Below are 18,763 nucleotides of genomic sequence, written 5' to 3'. Positions count from 1 at the left end.
ACTGCAACCTCTGCCTCCCAGGTTTAAACAATTCTCTAGCCTCAGCCTCCCGAGTAGCTGGGATTACAAGTGCGTGCCACCACACCTGGCTAATTTTTGTAATTTTAGTAGAGACAGGGTTTCACCATGTTGATCAGGACGGTCTTGATCTCCTGACCTCGTGTTCCGCCCACCTCAGCCTCCCAAAATTCTGGGACTACAGGCGTAAGCCCATGTGCCTGGCCAACAGGCTTTATTTTTAAAAATATGTACTCCTTTCTCCTAGGCAGCTGTCATTTACAGCTCGGTTACTATGCTCATGTTGCCTAGGACTTGCACACAGGCTGCTGCGATCTTCAGATGAATTTGCACATGATACTCTAGTTTTAGACATAGTTTGTTTGAGTGCCAAGCACTGGATGTCAGGTGCCCTCCTTCCTTCCTTCCCTCCTTCCTTCCTTCCTTCCTTCCTTCCTTCCTTCCTTCCTTCCTTCCTTCCTTCCTTCCTTCCTTCCATCCATCCTTTCTTTCCTTTTCTTTCTCTTTCTTTTCTTTCCTTCCTTCCTTCCCTCCCTCCCTCTCTCCTTCCTTCCTTCCTTCCTTCCTTCCTTCCTTCCTTCCTTCCTTCCTTCCTTCCTTCCTTCCTTTCTTTCTTTCTTTCTTTCTTTCTTTCTTTCTTTCTTTCTTTCTTTCTTTCTTTCTCTTTCTTTTTTTCTCTCTCCTTCCTTCCTTCCTTCCTTCCTTCCTTCCTTCCTTCCTTCCTTCCTTCTCTTCTTCTTTCTTTCTTTCTTTCTTTCTTTCTTTCTTTCTTTCTTTCTTTCTTTCTTTCTTTCTTTCTTTCTTTCTTTCTTTCTTTTTCTTTCTTTCTTTCTTTCTTTCTCTTTCTTTTTTTCTCTCTCTCCTTCCTTCCTTCCTTCCTTCCTTCCTTCCTTCCTTCCTTCCTTCCTTCCTTCCTTCCTTCCTTCCTTCTCTCTCTCTCTCTCTCTCTCTCTCTCTCTCTCTCTCTTTCTTTCTTTCTTTCTTTCTTTCTTTCTTTCTTTCTTTCTTTCTTTCTTTCTTTCTTTCTTTCTTTCTTTCTCTGGCTTAAAACAACAGATATTAATTTTCTTACAGATCCAGAGGCCAGAGTCTCAAGCCAAGATGCCAGCAACGTTGGTTGCTCCTGTGAGCTTGAGGGAGACTCTGCTCCATGCCACTTTCCTACCACCTTGGTAGCTCGCTGGCAATCCTTGGCTTTCCTGGGCTTCTTGATGCCCTGTCTCACATGACCTTCTCCCCTGTCTATCTGTGTTCAAATTTCCTTCTTATAAGGGCTCACACTGATCCAGTGTGACCTCACCTTAACTAATTACATCTTCAAAGATCCTATTTCCAAGTAGATTATATTTCCATTCTGAGGCTCTAGTGGATGTAAATTTGAGGGGTACAGAAGGAAAAAGGTGTGTAGGCAAGATCTGGGGACTGCAGAAGTCTTCCCTTCTTTCCTACCTGTTGGTGCTTACCTTGAACATGCATTTAAAAAGCAGAAGCAATAAAGCAGAGTGGGTTAGGCTCTGGGCCCTCAGTCACAGCATCTGCATGCATATCTCAGCACTGTCTCTCACTGTGTGAAGTTCTACTTCTTCGCTTCTGTCTCCTCACCTACTAAACAGGGATAATGACAGTCTTCACTTCAAAGGCTTATTGTGAATATTATCTACATTAACCAATGTGGAGTGCTTAGAACAGTTCCTGGCACATGGTTTGTGCTCAATTAATGTTACCAGCTGCTGCTTATATTTTATTTTAAATATTTTTAACTTTTATTTTAGATACAGGAGGTACATGTGCAGGTTTGTTACATGGGTATATTGGGTGATGCTGATGTTTGGGATATGAATCTGGTCACCCAGATAGTAAACATAGTACCAAATAAGCAGTTTCAACTCATGTCCCCTTTCTCTCCATCCCTTCCCCTCCAGTAGTCCTTGATATCTATTATTCCCATCTTTATGTCCCTGTGTACTCAATGTTTTGCTCCCGCCTATAAGCAAGGACATGCAGTATTTGGTTTTCTGTTCCTGTGTTAATTTGCTTAGAATTACAATCTCCAGCTACATCCATGTTGCTGATAGACATGATTTTGTTCTTTTAATGGCTGTGTAGTATTCCATGGTTTATATGTACCACATTTTCTTTATCCAATCCTTAGTTGATGGGCACCTGGGTTGTTTCCATGTCTTTGCTGTTGTGAATAGTGCTGCGATGAGCATTCGAGGGCTTATATCTTTTTGGTAGAATGATTTATATTCCTTTGCGTATATACCCAATGATGGGATTGCTGGGTCAAACAAAAAGGTAGTTCTATTTTAAGCTCTTTGAGAAATCTCCAAAATGCTTTCCACAGTGGCTGAACCAACTTACATTCCCACCAGCGTGTATAAGAATTCCCTTTTCTCCACAGCCTTGCCAGAATCTATTATTATTTGAATTTTTAATAATAGCCAGGGCCCCTTCTTATCAATCTTTCACATCAAAATGGTGTTTTCAGAACTTCTTGGTTCTTCTGATCTAAACTCTCTGTGATGTTTCTGCTTCAGAGGCCCAGGAGTTCTGCAAGGACTCCTGATACCTTTGGTTGTCCTAGTAGTTTATCAAGATGTCCTCAGAAAGTGTGACGATTTTACAGGAAAGAGCAATGACCATTTTCTCCGTATTTATTTCACATATTTGCAATACAAGATTAATTATAGGCATTGGAGAAATTCTATCACATTCTTAACAAACCAAAATGTTCTAAAAGTATTGCTTCTGTCAAAACACCATGTGGGTCAGCTATTTCTGCTGACATCTGGTTCATCCTCATTACTATGTTCATGTTAGGTTTGAATTTCAAAAAGTTTGAAATCACTGCTCCAAACACACACAGATTTTGTCTCAGGCCTCATAAGGAACAAGAATAAATGGGAAAAGCCAGGTTTCTTTAAACATTTAGGCATTCCCCCCTTCCCAAATCTCAATTTGACAAGTAAGGAATGCAGGAGCAGGTGACATTTTCTTCAGATCTTGGCGGGAAACATTGAGAGCCACAGAGATAACACAATACATTTGAGCAGCTCTTCAGGGCTTAGGGCAAATGAATGTACAAGTAGCAGATGCTCCTCACAAACTCTTACATGAAAGCTGCCTGTAAAGCAACTTTGTTTGAGGATGGTTTTGAAAGTCAAAAGGAAGTAGGGTCTGTGGGGTGTGGGAGTCTAACCCTCCAGTCCTCACTGTCATCTCCTTGGCCAGTTGGCCATTCTAGCTTCCTCTATCTGTCCACAACTGTTTTCTCTGAACTTTAACTCCATAGTCAATTCATGCCAAAACTTAAGAAATGGTCATTACCTGATATTACTGATTTAAAAATATATGGATGTTATCTTAGTGCCCCAATTTATGCCCAACATCTTAATCAGTGTCATTCATACTACATTCATGACACATTTGAATGCTCACATCAATAACTCTCTGCTTTACAGTTGTGACACTCACAAGCTCTTTATCCAGAGAAACTAAACCATCTCTAGTTGCACCTAAACTGGAGATGAGGTCTTCACAATTTTGCAGAGAAAATCTGACAAGTTGAGTAATTTTTCTCAGCTCCTCGCTAGCACTGTGTTTTACCATTGGTGTGATTATTTATATTTGTTATTTTTTATTTTGGTTGTTGCATGATATACTGATGTTGTCAAAGTGATTCAAAGCCTTAAAAGGGTTTATTGATGTATAAACATAATTATAATAGTAGGCACTGCGAAATTCCAGAAACTGGGACAAGTAAATCCATGGGAATAATGATTTTACACAAGAAAAAGTATATTATCAGAAAGCACAACCATAAATACCTGAATTTGAGTGTTTCTGGACTGACAATTTAATTTTCCCTCATAGTGTATTGTTCTTTGGGAAAAATAACATGGAGTCATTGTAGTCTTTTTCAAACAAAGTTTAATAATACACCCACTGGGGATAATTTCAGCTGCATATAAGAAATATCCCCAACATAACAATGACTTGAGATTCATTTCTCTTTCTCAAAGAAGTCTGGGGTTGGTATAGTGGCCCCATGGTGACATCAGAGCCCAGCCTCTTTACTCTTTATTCTACCTTCTTAGTGTGTGGCTTCTTTCTTACCTTTAATTCATGGTCAAAGATGGCTGCTGGAGTTCCAGGCAACACAATCTTACTGTAGCCAGCAGGAAGAAGTAAGGATGGGTGCACCCATTCTCCTTCAAGAAGGCTTCCTATAAGTCCTAACACAAACACATCTATTTATATCTCATACCAGGATGTAGTCACATGACAATCCTAGCTGTAAGGAAGGTGGGCTGGTAGTCTTCCATCTGAGCATCACAGTGTCCATCCTAAATGTGAGGTTCTGATACTAAGGAGGAAGGGGAATATGAGCATTTTACAGTCAACTAACAGTTTCTTCCACAAATGACCTCCATAGCAAACTAATTTGTTTCCCAAGGATAAGCACAAAATGATGATTTCTAGTATAATATCAATAAATTTTATTGCTAAAGGTGAAGAGACCAAAATGCAAGAATAAAGTCATACTACTTATGACAAAAAATTAGTACTTATTACACAAATCACAAGAATCTTATAAAATTGGTCACAAAGTTAATGATAAATATGTTTGAAGATTATTGGTAAAATTTCTTTATGAATTGGCTCCATTATGCATTGCTCAATATCAATAAAATGTAATGTGAAGAAGCAACTACTATTATGATAGCATTATAATGGTAAATATTTTACTTGGCAGTTGTATAAAACCACAGAGATTCAGAGTTTTAAATTAGCTCCTGACATTTGTCAAGTTATATATGAAGGAAAACTGCTTGATAATTTTTTGTGTTATCTATTCCTGAAAACCCATGATATAGGGGATTTATGTTATTTTAGTTAGGAACAACTTTGTAAATCATGATGTGTATAGGAAACATACATGGAGATTAGTACTGAAGAAGAACCGGCCATATTTACATCAGGTCAAAGAGATTCTACTGAAATGTGAAATCACTCACTGTTTTATTTACACAGGATAGTTGGTGGTCAAGTAGGCCACAGGTTTTAATTTTAGAGAGAATAGTGAAAGTTGTAAACATACATAGTGGTTACCTAGTGTTTTCTGTTCAATGAATTATTTAAAAAGTTGAGCAGCAAGTGAAATCTACTGATGGAAGGTAAAATACAGATAGCCCGAGACATGTGATGGTGGTGCAGTTGTTGAACATTTTAATGGTGGTGAATTAGATGACACGCAGCCGACACCTTGACTTTGGCCTTGTGAGATCTTAAACAGAGAATCTAGTTGAGCCTGCCTGGACTTCTGACCTACAGAACTGTGAAGTAATATATGGGTGTTGTTTTAAGCTGCTGAGTTTGTGGTAATTCTTTATGTAACAACAGAAAATTTAACACAAGATGTTCTAGAGGATGGGAGATAAACACTAAGAAAATTCAGGGGATCACAAGATTAATGAGATTTTTGGCCTAGTAGTGTGAGGCACACTGAACATTCTCTCCAAAGTTAGGGGAATATTATTGCGTCTTATACTTCCCATTACTAGGGAGGTACACAATGCCCGGCAGGCATCTTTGATTTATAGAGGCAGCATATTATGTACTTAAGAATATTGCTTCAACCCATACACTGGGTGACACATAAGACTTCCAACTTTGTGTTGGGCTCAGGACATAAAAGGATCTGCAGTAAGTCTAGACTGTGAGACCCCTTCTGCACTGGAATTGGCACCTATTCCAAATATGGGTTTGCCTTTTCTGTCTGCAGAGCTTCATCCAGCACCATTAACCAAGGGCTGAGAGAGAGTGTGAGCTATAGCATGGGATCCCACATAACATTGCAATGGGCCAAGACACCCATTATATAGCAAAGGAGGTGCAGCAGGGGGCATAGGGCCATGGTATCCACTGGTCCTATCAAATACCCCACCACCTAGAGGCTACTGGACTGAGAGTAAAGCAGTCTGTCAAAGGCCCAGCTGACCTACTGTCTGGGAAAGAGTGCCTTGTGCAGATGGGACACCATCCTCTAGGATGTAGTATACACCCCAAATCCATACACATATCATGTTACACATACCATGTTTCCAAAACGTAGAATATATAGATCTGGAAAGCAAGAGGTGAAAGTAGCAGTGACCCTGTTATAGTCAACCCTAGTGGCCCCCTTAGGGAAATTCTGTGCCTCCCTTCTCTACAACTCTGGGTTCTGACATTTTAGTGGCCTTGGTTTTTACAGGGTAAATCGTTTCACCAAGGAAGATTATTTAAGGTTAGAACTGCTGCTTACTTACTTCAAAGACCTTGTCTCAAGAGACCAGTAGGCAAAGAAAGTAATCGCCATACTGGCAGGAATAGTTGACCCTAACCATCAGCTGCTGTGGAGCAATATAGGAACAGAGAATGATATATTTGGCACCAAGGTGATCCACTTGGTTTGCTCTCGGCAACCCTTTGCCCAGTTTTGATGGTAAATGAACAAATACAGCAATCATGGCCTGAGAAGGTCATGGTGACCAGTGAGTTGCCAATGGCAACCCTAGGAGTCTATCACATCAGCAGCCTAGCTACCTAGACCAGCAGAGATATTAGTTGAGGGAAAGGACACTTTAGAATTGGTGGTGGAGGACAGGGAAGATGACTGTCTGTTACTTCCTTGAGATAGCTGCAATGACAGGAATGGTAGTTTCTCTCATTAACCTTTCTCTTATAAGAGTCCTCCAGAATACTGGCGTTTTCCCAGAATTAATTACACGAAACAAGTGGTTCTAAATGGTGCCAAAAGTTGTCTACAGTGAAGGTCATGGTGTGCCAACCAGATCCCCTTCCAGGTCTGTTTGTTAATCCCCCCAGCTGGCGGGAGTGTTGGTGGCGGATAGTCTCAGTTGAGTTTCCTTTCTGGGACCTGCCATGGAGTGGAGAGAGGTGTCTTGTCTGAATTTATGTCCCTATGGGGTGAAGGTGAGGAGACAGGTGAACCTGTAATATCACCAACTGAAGACAAAGCTGAAGGGGCACCTCAGACTCAGAGGTCCTCACAGGATTGGCTGAGACCTTTGCCGCAACTACACTGCAGTTCCAACTTGCCCCCTGCCCAATCCTGCTTCTTTCTCTCCATTTCAGGTGCCGATCCCAAATTCACTTTCCAATAAGCCTCCTGCACACAAATCTCCATTTTGGAGAATTATCCTCAGGTTTCTGATCTGTGAGGGGTTTTCCCCAACATATATTCCACTAGAAAAAATAGTAATCATTTTATTAAAGTATGTCTGGCATTGGATACCTTGATTTTTAAAGTTGGAAATGTATTTTTTGTTGTCTAACTTTATTATGCAAAAATGGTATATCAGTTTTATTTAGAATTTTAAAAATTACTACCAAGGTTGAAAATATTCTTACATATTCATTTACTAGTTATACTTTTTCTTTCATAAAATATCTGTAGGCATGAATATTTCTGAACCTGACCTTTTAACGTCATTCAGACCAATAACTGTTTCTTTTCCACCTTTCCTACTTCTTTTACATGGTGCACAGCAGAGGATTTTGAAGCATGCTGATCTTGTTTACTGTCAGGGTTTAAGACACTATTCCATTCTTCAATCTCCCAAATTCCTAGAAGGACCTATTAATAAAATTGGGTAGAACGCTGGGTTGAAAATATGCTAAATGTAAATAGGTTTTTTATTAAACAGCAATAAACATACTTCATTACTTCTTTTGCTTGTTTAAGTTTTTTGAGCTTGTGACTTCAACTTTTCCAAGGCTGGGCTATTTACTCTGGATGTAGGACTACATACTTCAGGACTAAATATGCAGACATAACACTCAGTATTCATAACCCTGTATTGGGGCCCTCTTCAGACTGACAAAAAACTTCAGCTTTCATCTGACTTCATAGAAAAGATTATATAAACTTAAGGATATTTGGAAGTCTTTTCAAAAGTCAGAAACACTTTTATATCACTCCAAACTACAATTGACATTTAAAACCTTGATTATGCAAAGAACTTCGTCTCTAGGACAGGAATTACCAAATGCCAAAAATAACTCAATTGAGACCTAGAATCTTTTCCTAGCTCTCAGAGAAGTGATGTTAGTAGGATTAGTTAACAGGCCAGAGTATCCCTTTTGAGCAAAGACAACGTAGGTGATTAATGGTATATTTGGAAACAGGCACCACTTGACTTAGGATGGTTTAACTTGAGAACTTTCATCTTTATAGGCTTATCATAAGTAGGGCTTTAATCATAAAGAACAAATTTTTATTTATGATTACCTAACAGTTGAAACTGATGTTCTCTCAGAATAAAGTCAATGCAAATAATTAGTGATAAGACAATGTGATGTGCTAATTTGAGAGGTGGAAAAATTGTGATGATATGGATTCATGATTGGCTAAAGAACATGCCCTTGAACTAAGCTATACATTTTGGCAAGGGCAGTAATTATCTCTTTTTAAAACTCTTACAAACAGAGCTTGTGAAAACATCACAGAAACATGATAAATGGAGTAAAAAGATGGTTTGAACATTCCAAAAGAGAACCGATTATCAAATTATCAGATTTTAGCGCAAGCTGAAAGGGTTGATATAGAGAAGTTAGCTGAAGTCTTTGAAAATGAGCTACTGTTCAAGATGGGTGTTTAATTTTTGAAAAGGAAACAGGAGATCTCTGTAAGAGAAGTCACCTGAAAACTCCTCCCTTAGAATTGACCATTTATCTTCACTAGCTTATCAGTGGAAAATTTTGCCCCAGGCAATCCAAATATTGAACATTTCTAGGTCCCTGGAGCAAAGAGAATTGCAGATTCTTACTATTTAGAAACCTAGCAGGAAAAGGTGGCCTCTTTAGTCCACTGGACTCTCATTTTCAGGAACTAAACAATTAGCCTATATCCTCCCTCATCACAGATATTTTCAAATGCAGATTTATATCACGTGTTTGGTTTTACATACTAAATATATTTTTATGAAAGTGTGTATACAAAGTGTAGGGGTTTTTCTTTTCATGAGTATTTGGCATTTTAATTAAGCGAAATGGGATTTTAAGGACAAAACTTAAATTTATAAAACTTCAACTAATTTAGCTGTCATCCAGAAACTTTATTGTAAATAATTTGTCAACAAGATCTGCATTTCTAATTTCAGTTTGTCATTCCTTCTGAGGCACAGAGAAAGGAAAAGAAAAATGACGGTTAATGTTTGTTGAGCGCTATGCACAAAGGATCTTATTTAGTCCTTAGAAACAACACTGCCAAATAAGACTTATTATCTGTGGATTTTTAGGTGAGGAACTGGAGGCTATGGGAGATTGAGTTATGTGCCCAAGGTCATTAAAGACAGTAACTTGCAGAACTGAGACTTAACTGCGGTTTTATGTTCACACGCCAATTTGCCAATGATCTATCCAACAAGAAGATAAAGGTGTGACATGAAGTTATTAGTTTGAAAGTAAACATTGTGAGTCTAGGCTGGGCACGGTGGCTCACGCCTGTAATCCCAGCACTTTGGGAGGCCGAGGCGGGTGGATTACCCGAGGCCAGGAATTTGCGACCTGCCTGACCAATATGGTAAAGCCCTGGCCCTACTAAAAATACAAGAAAATTAGCCGGGCGTGGTGACAGGTGCCTGTAATCCCAGCTACTCGCGGCTGAGGCAGGAGAATCGCTTGAACTGCGAGGCGGAGGTTGCGGTGAGCCGAGATAGCGCCATTGCACTCCAACCTGGGAGACAGAATGAGACTTCGTCTCAAAACAAACAAACCAACAAAAAACATTGTGAGTTTTACTTTGTTTTATCCTACAGTATGCCTAGCTTAGGGCTGGATACATAACAGATGAACAATAGGAAGGTGAGGAGATAGGTAAAGCATGGACTTGGGAACTATAGCACTCAGGCTCCAGAGTCAAACCCTTGGGCTGAAATCCTTGATTCACCACTAACCAAACAGGTTACCTTGGGTGAGTAACTTTTACTTCCTCATTGTGCCTCAGTTTCCTCACATGGTAATGTCATGGGATCCTTGGGGTGTTGTTTTGCCAGCTGGAAACCTCTGTGGCTGGTGGCACCTTCTGCTTGAGCATTGCTCACGCCTGCTGGGCTTGTTCCGCCCACTCGGCCTAGTGGGCTGTGCTTGGCTCATGCTACTGGCTCAGATCCCACACCTGCCAAGGGTGAGCCAGGCATGGAGCTGCAAAGAGTGTGTGGGTGAGTGAGTGCGTGGTCTGGCCACTGTGCACAGCCAGGCATGGTGGCTGTTGCGGCAGGGCAGGCTGCTCCTTGCGCCAGGACAGGTGCCAGCCCCGTGCAAGACTGCAGCTGGAGATGGACCCCATGCAGCTTCTGCTGTGGACACCTGCATCTGGACGAGGGGGATGTGTTGATGCCCAGAAGCTTGGAAATGCCAGGAACTGCAGGGCCTCAAAGAGGGTGTCACAGTCCTGGCTCATGGAGCCCCTAGGTCTGGGCTCCCTGAAGGACCCCAGCTCTTCTCTCCTTCTTGTTGCCCACAGCATGGTGAGGTGGCAGGGATATTTCAGTCCTGTTTGTGTTACGACTCTTTCAGTCCTGCCATTTGGCAGGTCCTGAGTTCTTGTTCTGCATCCAGGAAGAAAGAGCTATGTAGAAAACTGGAGGGTGAAAAAGGCAGAAAGGAACTTCATTCAGAGGCAGAACAGCTCTCAGGAGACCCACAGTGAGTAACTCCTTTCCACAGACAGGTCGTCCCATTGAGTGTCCAGTTCTCCGTAGAGAGGAGACCTGCAGTGGGTAGCTCCTTTCCGCAGGCAGGTTGTCCCCATACCTACTGGATGCTGGTGAATCCAGGGTTTTTATAGGCTCAGAAGGGAGGAAGTGCATGCTGATTGGTTCATGGACGGCCATGGGTGGGCCTGGAAAAAGTATAAATTCTCACTCCTGGCCAGGGACTTCACCTGGAACTGGCCGGCCCTCAGGCTTCAGGCCATCCCTGGCTTGAAGGTGGGGTTTCACAAGGGACCCACCCTTTTCAGCCCAGGAACCTATCTGCCTCCTGCCATCAATGCGCCATCCATGGTGCCCAGGCTGTTCCTGCCAAAGGGTGCAGGCCCACCCCAAGCAGCCCTCAGCACCCCGTCATCCTCCCTCCCATGCTGGTTAATGCCAAAGTCCAGAGGAGGCTGAGGTGGCAGGGGGCTAGTGTTTCAGTGCTGCCCTGAGCACGTGCACACCCAGCCAGGTTGCAGTAGTGCCTGGGCTTGGCCACAACTTTGCTCCAGCCCAGAATGGGCACCAGGAGCAGGAGCAGGCACTTTCAAGCCTGTGGGGGGAGGGAACTTCCTGGATTCCGGAAAGCGCAGTGATGCCTAGGTCCAGAACCCTGGCTGGGCGGCTGCAGCTGTGCCAGGGATTGCGGGGCTCCTGTCCCACCAACTGGATAAGGGGCGGGGCTCCCGGCTGTTCCCAGCCCTGCCAGCTCCGCAGAGCATAGCCCGGGCCATGTCTCCCAGGCTGCAGTTAGCATCCCCACAGGGGCTGCTCCAGACAGGCCAGAGCCGCCATCAGTAGAATGGGGATAAAATACCTATCTTTTAGGGTAGTTGTGAGGATTGAGTTGATCCTGATAAAACACTTAGAATAGTATCTGGCACATAATAAGTGCTCAGTGAATATTAGCTTTTATCATTATGATTAATCAGATTTTACTACACTGTGGCTGTGTTCAACTTGAATATCTCAGTTTCCTCATCTGTAAAATGAAGAAAATCATTTACCTTACATGGCAATTTTATTTGGCAATAATATGCTTTTATTATTTCTAAATAAAATATTTTATTATGCTGTGGATCTAATGAAACAATGTTTGTACATTTGCTCTGTGCCAGGTACTATTCTATTCATTTCATAACAGCCTAATAAGGCAGATGCCATTCTGATCCCCATTTTACAGATGAAGAAACCGAGGAAACAAGAGGTTAAACAAATTTTTCAGGGTCACACAACTGGCAATTAGCTCAACCAAGATTCAAACCCAGACACAGTAGCTCCACAGAAGTCTAAGTCTATGATGACTACACTATGCTATGGATCTAATGAAATAACATTTGTAAAGAACCTGCCCAGTTCCTGACGTAGAGAAGCAGCTTAGTAGATGTGAGCTCCTTGCCTATCTTTTCAATAAATACCCTTTGAAATTCTCATGGAATGCAAAATGATATAAATTTTTCAGCTGGCCTACATGGTTTACTAAAATGTCCGATTTTAAATAATAGTGGCTTCCCTGTACTCTTGGAAGGCACACAGAAATATGTGAACACACCTCTCTCTGATTAGGCCCACCTTGGATCATTTTTTCTGTTGACACTTAGGAGTTTCAGTTAGCAAGACATCAACATGCACTCATGGGTGTGCAGTGATATCCTGCAGAGCAGCTGTCAATGATGACAGTTTGGAACAGAACAGCTGGAGGGCAGACCTGAGTTTCTAATGACTGAGAACAAGTCATGGAAATAAGGCAGCCAAAGGGCTCGTGGCTGACAGTGGTGTGCACCTCCCCACGTTGCTGTTCTGGGTTTCTTGATGGAGATGCTATAAAAATTGTAGGTGGTACAATTCTGGGTTGTGCAGGACTGTCCTGAGCAAATCAACCTGGTCTATTTCTTTCACTGTAGCATTTGCAGCATCCTTGACTCCCAGATACTAAACGCCAGTAACTACATCAGTCATAGTAACAACTAAAAAACACAACTAAGAGATGCTGCCACACTTTGTTGCCCTGGGGGAAGATATGGTGCTATCACCCCTGTTGAGAACTGAGTCCTGTGGGGTCTTTTGGGTTTACCTAGGCTTATGTGTAGAAGGTTGCGTCTTCAGTATTATCTCCCTTCTCAAAATTGGGTGCAGTATCCCAGCATTAGCACCACCTGGGAGGTTATTACAAATGCAAATCTCAGACTCCACCTGAAAACTATGAATTAGAATCTGCATTTTAACAAGATCTCCAGTAATTTGCATGTGCATTAGAGTATGAGAAACATTTCCATACTAGGTAGAACATAGATTTTGGAGTAAGAAGGTCCAGGGTTAAAATTCAGACTCTGACTCTCACTAGTTGTGTAACCATGGGAATGTCACTTAAACTTTCTAAGCCTCAGTTTTCTGCTCTCTGAAAAGATCTTAATTTCTCATGTGTAGGCACATAACAGGCATTCAACAAATGTCATTTCTCTTCTCTTCAACCTTTCATCAGAAAACATAGTCAAGAAAACCACTCTAGCTCTTTGGATATCATTAGGGAATTATTATCATAGAATAGTGTGGCAAGACAAAGAAAGATGACTACTTTCTCTCTTTTTCCACAAAGACATACTATATATCAAGTTCCAGTGGTGGCATTGCAGACACCGGAAGAGGGGTTCTTCTGGCTGTGACCAGGGTTAGAAAAGGCCAGTACACCTGGTTCAAACAGGTCAGTTAGGAGGAACAAATCAAATTTCCCAGATGAAATCTGGGACTGATGGCAAAGGATAGATCTTCACAGGGAGAGCCCAGAGAACAAATTCAGACCCAGGAAGTCAGTTAGGCAGATGGTGGGGCATGAGTATCAGAGAGACATCTGGAAAAAAGGAAGAGAGGAAACACCTATCAGGACACTTTCACATCCTTTGGCCTTATCCTCTTCTTGCTCCTTGTGTACCCTGCACATTGCTCTACCAAAAGGTGCCCATTATACACTACAGAATTGTAGATTGGACTGTTTCATTAACAGATTCAAAGCATTTTGAGGATGAGTTTTTGAGAGGTCATGTCTTGTTTTATTGTTTCACCTAAATATTGTATGCAATGTCTAAGAAAGTATCTAGAACGTGTAAAATAATACTGTTTGTTAAGTGATTGAATGGATGAGTGAATGAATGTTTTGCTTCCAACGCTATAATTTCCATCACGGGCCATTCCTTAGAGAAATCCATGGGGCTTTTAGGAGAGTAAACATTGAGACTCTCTGTGAACAAACGCATCCTTGTTGGTTTCAACTCGCATTTGCCTGTAATCAGGTAGCAGCCTGGATTTCCCACCGCCCCCTGTCTTCTTGCATCTAGTGTCTCAAGCCTACGCTTCTCTATAGGAGAAACCAAGGGAAAAAGGATATAAAGTTGTCAGAATTTTCAGTCTACCAGTTTTTCTTTGCTCATGGTTTTGGCTATGGTTAGATTTAGAGTCTGTTACTTTTCAAGGACCAGCTGCCTAAGTTTCTAGGAGATCAAGGAGGCTAGGAAAGAATGATTGTGCCGTTCTTTACTGAAAAGCCACCTGCCAGCCCCCTGGGATTGCTCAAATGGTCAGTGCCCCAAATTCTTGCTCAGGGATTTACCTGAACTGTGATAGATGAAGCATTGAAACTGGCCTATAGGAGACAGACATGAAATCCAGCCTCTCCACCCTTTGGAGGAGAAGCCAGCAGCCAGGTTACTCTGGAAACCCTTAGAAGGGGACAGGTAAAGGCCTCAGGTTGTGTTCCCTTGAGTAGAGCTGCTTGATGAACTTGACTTTTTATAGAAATGGATGTTCAGAAGGAGGATGGGACAACCCCTCAGACAGGCCCTGGGCCTAAGGACATGAGATTAATTGTCATCGAGGATTACTCATCCTATAAAAGTTAAGTGTATTTCATTTCATTGCTTATCAGCTCCAGAGCTTGTTATCAGTGGCTCAGTAAAAGCATCTGCAGCCTGACATGTGTATGAAATGGCTCATGGCACTTCTAAGTTGAAAGTGAATACATTTAAGAAAACCTTGTTCTTTCTCTCCCCCACACTTCCTGGCATGTCTTTTATCAACTCTTCCCTGTTTGAAGGATGCATAGGTCTTCTCAGAAGAGCTCAAGCAGAGATAGGAGAGCTGGGGGGAGTTAGTGGGCAGATGGGGGCATGGAATGGTCCATGGTTCTTCAGGCAGCAAGCCAAGGGCTGAGAATGGTTCTGAATCCCTTCTCTATTTTCTCCCCTACTTTTTCTTTACCTTTTTGATAAAGGTAGGTGAGGTGGGCTGGAAGGATGGGGGAGGAGAGAGAGAAAAAAAACAATGAAAATAGGAAGGGGAATATAATTGGAACATTACATGCAATGTGAGTTGGTCTTTCTTTTCAGTGGTAGAAACATTATTCAGTTTACTAACTCCCTTTTTCTCTCCTAGTACCCAAGTGTTAGCTGTATTTTGAAGACAGGTTTGAGTCACCCTGCCACATAAAGAACCAGGACCAAATGAAATGTCGACTGAGGACAAGAGGAACACGCAATGATAAGTGGAAGAAGAAAGTTATAAATACCAATATGGTCATATGACTAGGGGTAAAAGGGAATTTTTAGTAACTATGCATATTCTCTTGCTTGCTTTGATATGTATATGCGTGTGTGTATAAATCAGTTCTTTTTTCCGTCTTTTCTTATCCCCCTCTGTCCAATATAAAGTGAGTTAAAGTGGCTAACCCTATAATTTGGTATCAAAGGAAGATTGCATCTGAACTGGGAAAGGCATGAATATTCCCAGAGATAAAGCAACAGATGGAATGATGTGTCTTTCTTTTTAGGGAGAAGGTGTGTGCATCCTCAGTTGTGTAAGGAACAGTTGCATAATGTTACAGATAACATATTGTTGTTATTGACTTTTTGCCAAGTTCTCATTTGTGGTAACAGAGGTGGCCTGTGATTATTTGCTTACTTTTAGCTCAGCATTATCACCTTTCTAAGATCTTTGTCATATAGAGGAGAAGCCAGAAATTACGTTTCTCGGAATGCTCTTTCCCTTATGGCTCTGGCTAGAGTTTGTCTATGAGAGGTTCTAGGCAAGATCTGGAAGATGGAAAAAAGGCAAAGCCATTCTTCTTCAGAAACAGTTGCCATCAGGTGTGTGGGCAGGTGTAACTTTCCAGTGCGCTCTTGAGAACCATTCACTTTACTGTTGTAGCCTGAGATGGTGGCCGTTTTCCAGAAACCCTGGCATTTTAGCAATTATCTACTGGTGGTTTCCCTAACCTTTTCTCCTGCTCTCTCAGTGTCTGTATAAGAAACGAAGTTTTATACGAAATCCACAACTTTGTATCAATACTTTAACATATATTCCAGAAATACACAGAGCAGTGTCTTGGTTTCTCATGTCAAACCTCTGAAAGTCCTGGCACAGGGGCTGGCAGTGAGCATTTGTCTCTTACCACCTGACAACACTTGGCTTATGACCGACGTGAACTTTTCAACACTCTTCTCAGTGGTGTTTGTGGCAGCAAACTCTGTCCAAATGCCAAGGGAGAAATGGCTAGTGGGAGAACAAGACAGTAGTCTAGACTGTCTCATAGCTGCTGTGTGGATCTGGTCACAAGGGAAGGGTCAGCCTGGAGTGCCCTGCTGTTGAGCTGGTGGTTATCGGATCAGTGACTTTGACTGGAAGTGCCATGGTGTAGACAGAGACAAGTCAGAATCTGCCAGGTCATCGGTTCTGAGGGTGCCACTGTTTTCAAAAAATCCCAAGCCACCATCCTGACAAACATGAATGTGTAAAGGCTCAATCAACCACAGAGCTGCCCAGTTGCGGGTGCCCCTTAAAATAGGCCCTTTGGGCCACTCTAGAAACCTTTCTTCAGGGAGAAAGCTGCTTCTGCATTGGGTGCCCAACTTTGGCTTCAGGTTGTCTCACATGGCTGGGCATGTTTGATGGGCAGCAGCACATACATGTCAAGCATCTCTGGCATGGAGTGAGAATTTGGCTTGGAAGTGGTCCAGAACATGGACCCTGGAGACCCATTGTCCCCATTTCAATTCTGTCCCACCGCTGTGTGACCTTGGGCAATTTTCTCCATCTCTTTGGCCCTTAGTTTTCTCTTCTGTACAATGGAGATGTTAATAATATCTATTTCACAGAGACATTAACCCAGGTAAAGTTCCTACAGCAGTATCTAGTTCATAGTAAGTGATATGTGAGAATAAGTTGTCATTATTATTACTATCCTGAGAAAAGACAAGTTGGCCCAGTGATGGAATCCCAGGGTAAGATCAGGGAGTGACTCCGAAGGCAGCATCTCTAGCCTAGGCTGCCATGAATTCACATCTGATTCCTGGGAAGAGCAGGGAGGCTGTAAGTTGAAATTAAGAGAGGTTTTCACCAAAATTCTGTGAGACAATGGGGCTCTGTGCTGGCGTCCTGACAGGAGGGAAGGCAATCTCCCCCTTGGCAAAGAACACAGCCATAGATGTGGGAGTCAGCAGAAAGCGACTGTGTCTGGCAGGGGATATGTGCTTTAAGAGCTGACTGGGCTTGCCCTGGACTGCATGCTAGACACCCTTGAGACTGCCTGAAATAGCTGAGAGGGACTTCAGCAATTTCTGCAAGGGGTGGAAGGTCTCATATGAGCAGGAGGTATGAGGGTCTTAATACCCAGATAAGATTTACATTGGACACTTGTCCTTTGGGTGATAAAAGATCAAGGGCTCTGGTGCCAGATGGACATGGTTTGAACCCCACCTCTGCCACTTACTAAACTGTAAATACTTGGAGGGTAGGGACTATCTTGTTCATTACAGAGTACATAGAAGGATTTAGTATGTGGATGAACAAATTTAACATTCTGGAACTTCAGTTTCCCCATCTGTAAAATGGACATAATGTAATGACCACTAAAGCAGATGCAAGGATTATACTAGATAATGCTCACAGACACCCAAGTTCCCTAAAGAATATTATATTCCTTTTTTTGTAGTAATTATGGAATATCTTGCTTAGGATAAAAATTCAGTACATTTGTTGAGTCAAACTGATTAATGGTGTTTTGGTGCAGTAAATGTAGTCTACATCTGCCAAAGACTAGATCCTTTAAAGGAAACGATCATGCCTCTTATAGGTTTTTCCCAATATGATCAGTGCTTTTAAAAGTCATTTATGATTCAGTGCTTTCGAACAAAAGTCAAAATGTAGCCAGCTATTGTAGAGTGCTATCGAATTTTGGGGGAGTAAAAGATCACAGATATGTTACTAAATAATCTAAATAGATTATTGTCTGACCTAGAAAACCTACACTATAGGAAAAAATAGATTTGGACACAAAAATTCATAATATGTAAACACTACACATTCTTATTAAGCCTTTGCTTTCTATGCCCATTTAAGGTAACTTTCTGACCAATCCTCATTCAGGCAAGCGTGGAATAATAGGGTTTTTAGTTGCTTTTGTGCCCATGAAATGTTCCTCAAGAAATGACCAAATAATTAATGGAAAGGGCCTGTTTCATGCTCAATCCTCATTCCCTATCTTGACTCTTTCCCGTCAATCCTCCATGCTATGTCACTGAAAGCGAGTAACTAAACTTGTGAAATCTGACCAAGTAACTAAACCTATTAAACTAATCAACAAGTTCTAGTTTGTAGGTGATCCATTCCTTTCCTATGGAACAAAATGAATGGGTTTTGCTGCTGCTCTTTTCTTTGGAATCAGAATCATCTTCAGTTAGCTTTTGGGGGTTGAAATTATATTTTGGATGACTGAAATTGCCTGCTATTTAACTGTCAGATAAGGATGAGTATGCTGAATTTAATTTTTAAAGGGGAGTGAAGCAAGTGTCAAATGTGTCACTAGTGCCAATATGCCTTAATATGACTTGATTATGTATTGCTATCAACTCATTGAATCAAAGTGTTTGTTTTTACATCTATTTTATAAAGCCCAGAGTATATTTGGGAGTAAAATCACTGCTTGAAAAGTT

The sequence above is a fragment of the Chlorocebus sabaeus genome, chromosome 7 (assembly GCF_047675955.1).
Source record: "Chlorocebus sabaeus isolate Y175 chromosome 7, mChlSab1.0.hap1, whole genome shotgun sequence".
NCBI lineage: Eukaryota > Metazoa > Chordata > Mammalia > Primates > Cercopithecidae > Chlorocebus > Chlorocebus sabaeus.
The sequence above is the reverse complement of the archived record's forward strand: the minus strand, read 5'-3'. Positions refer to the sequence as shown.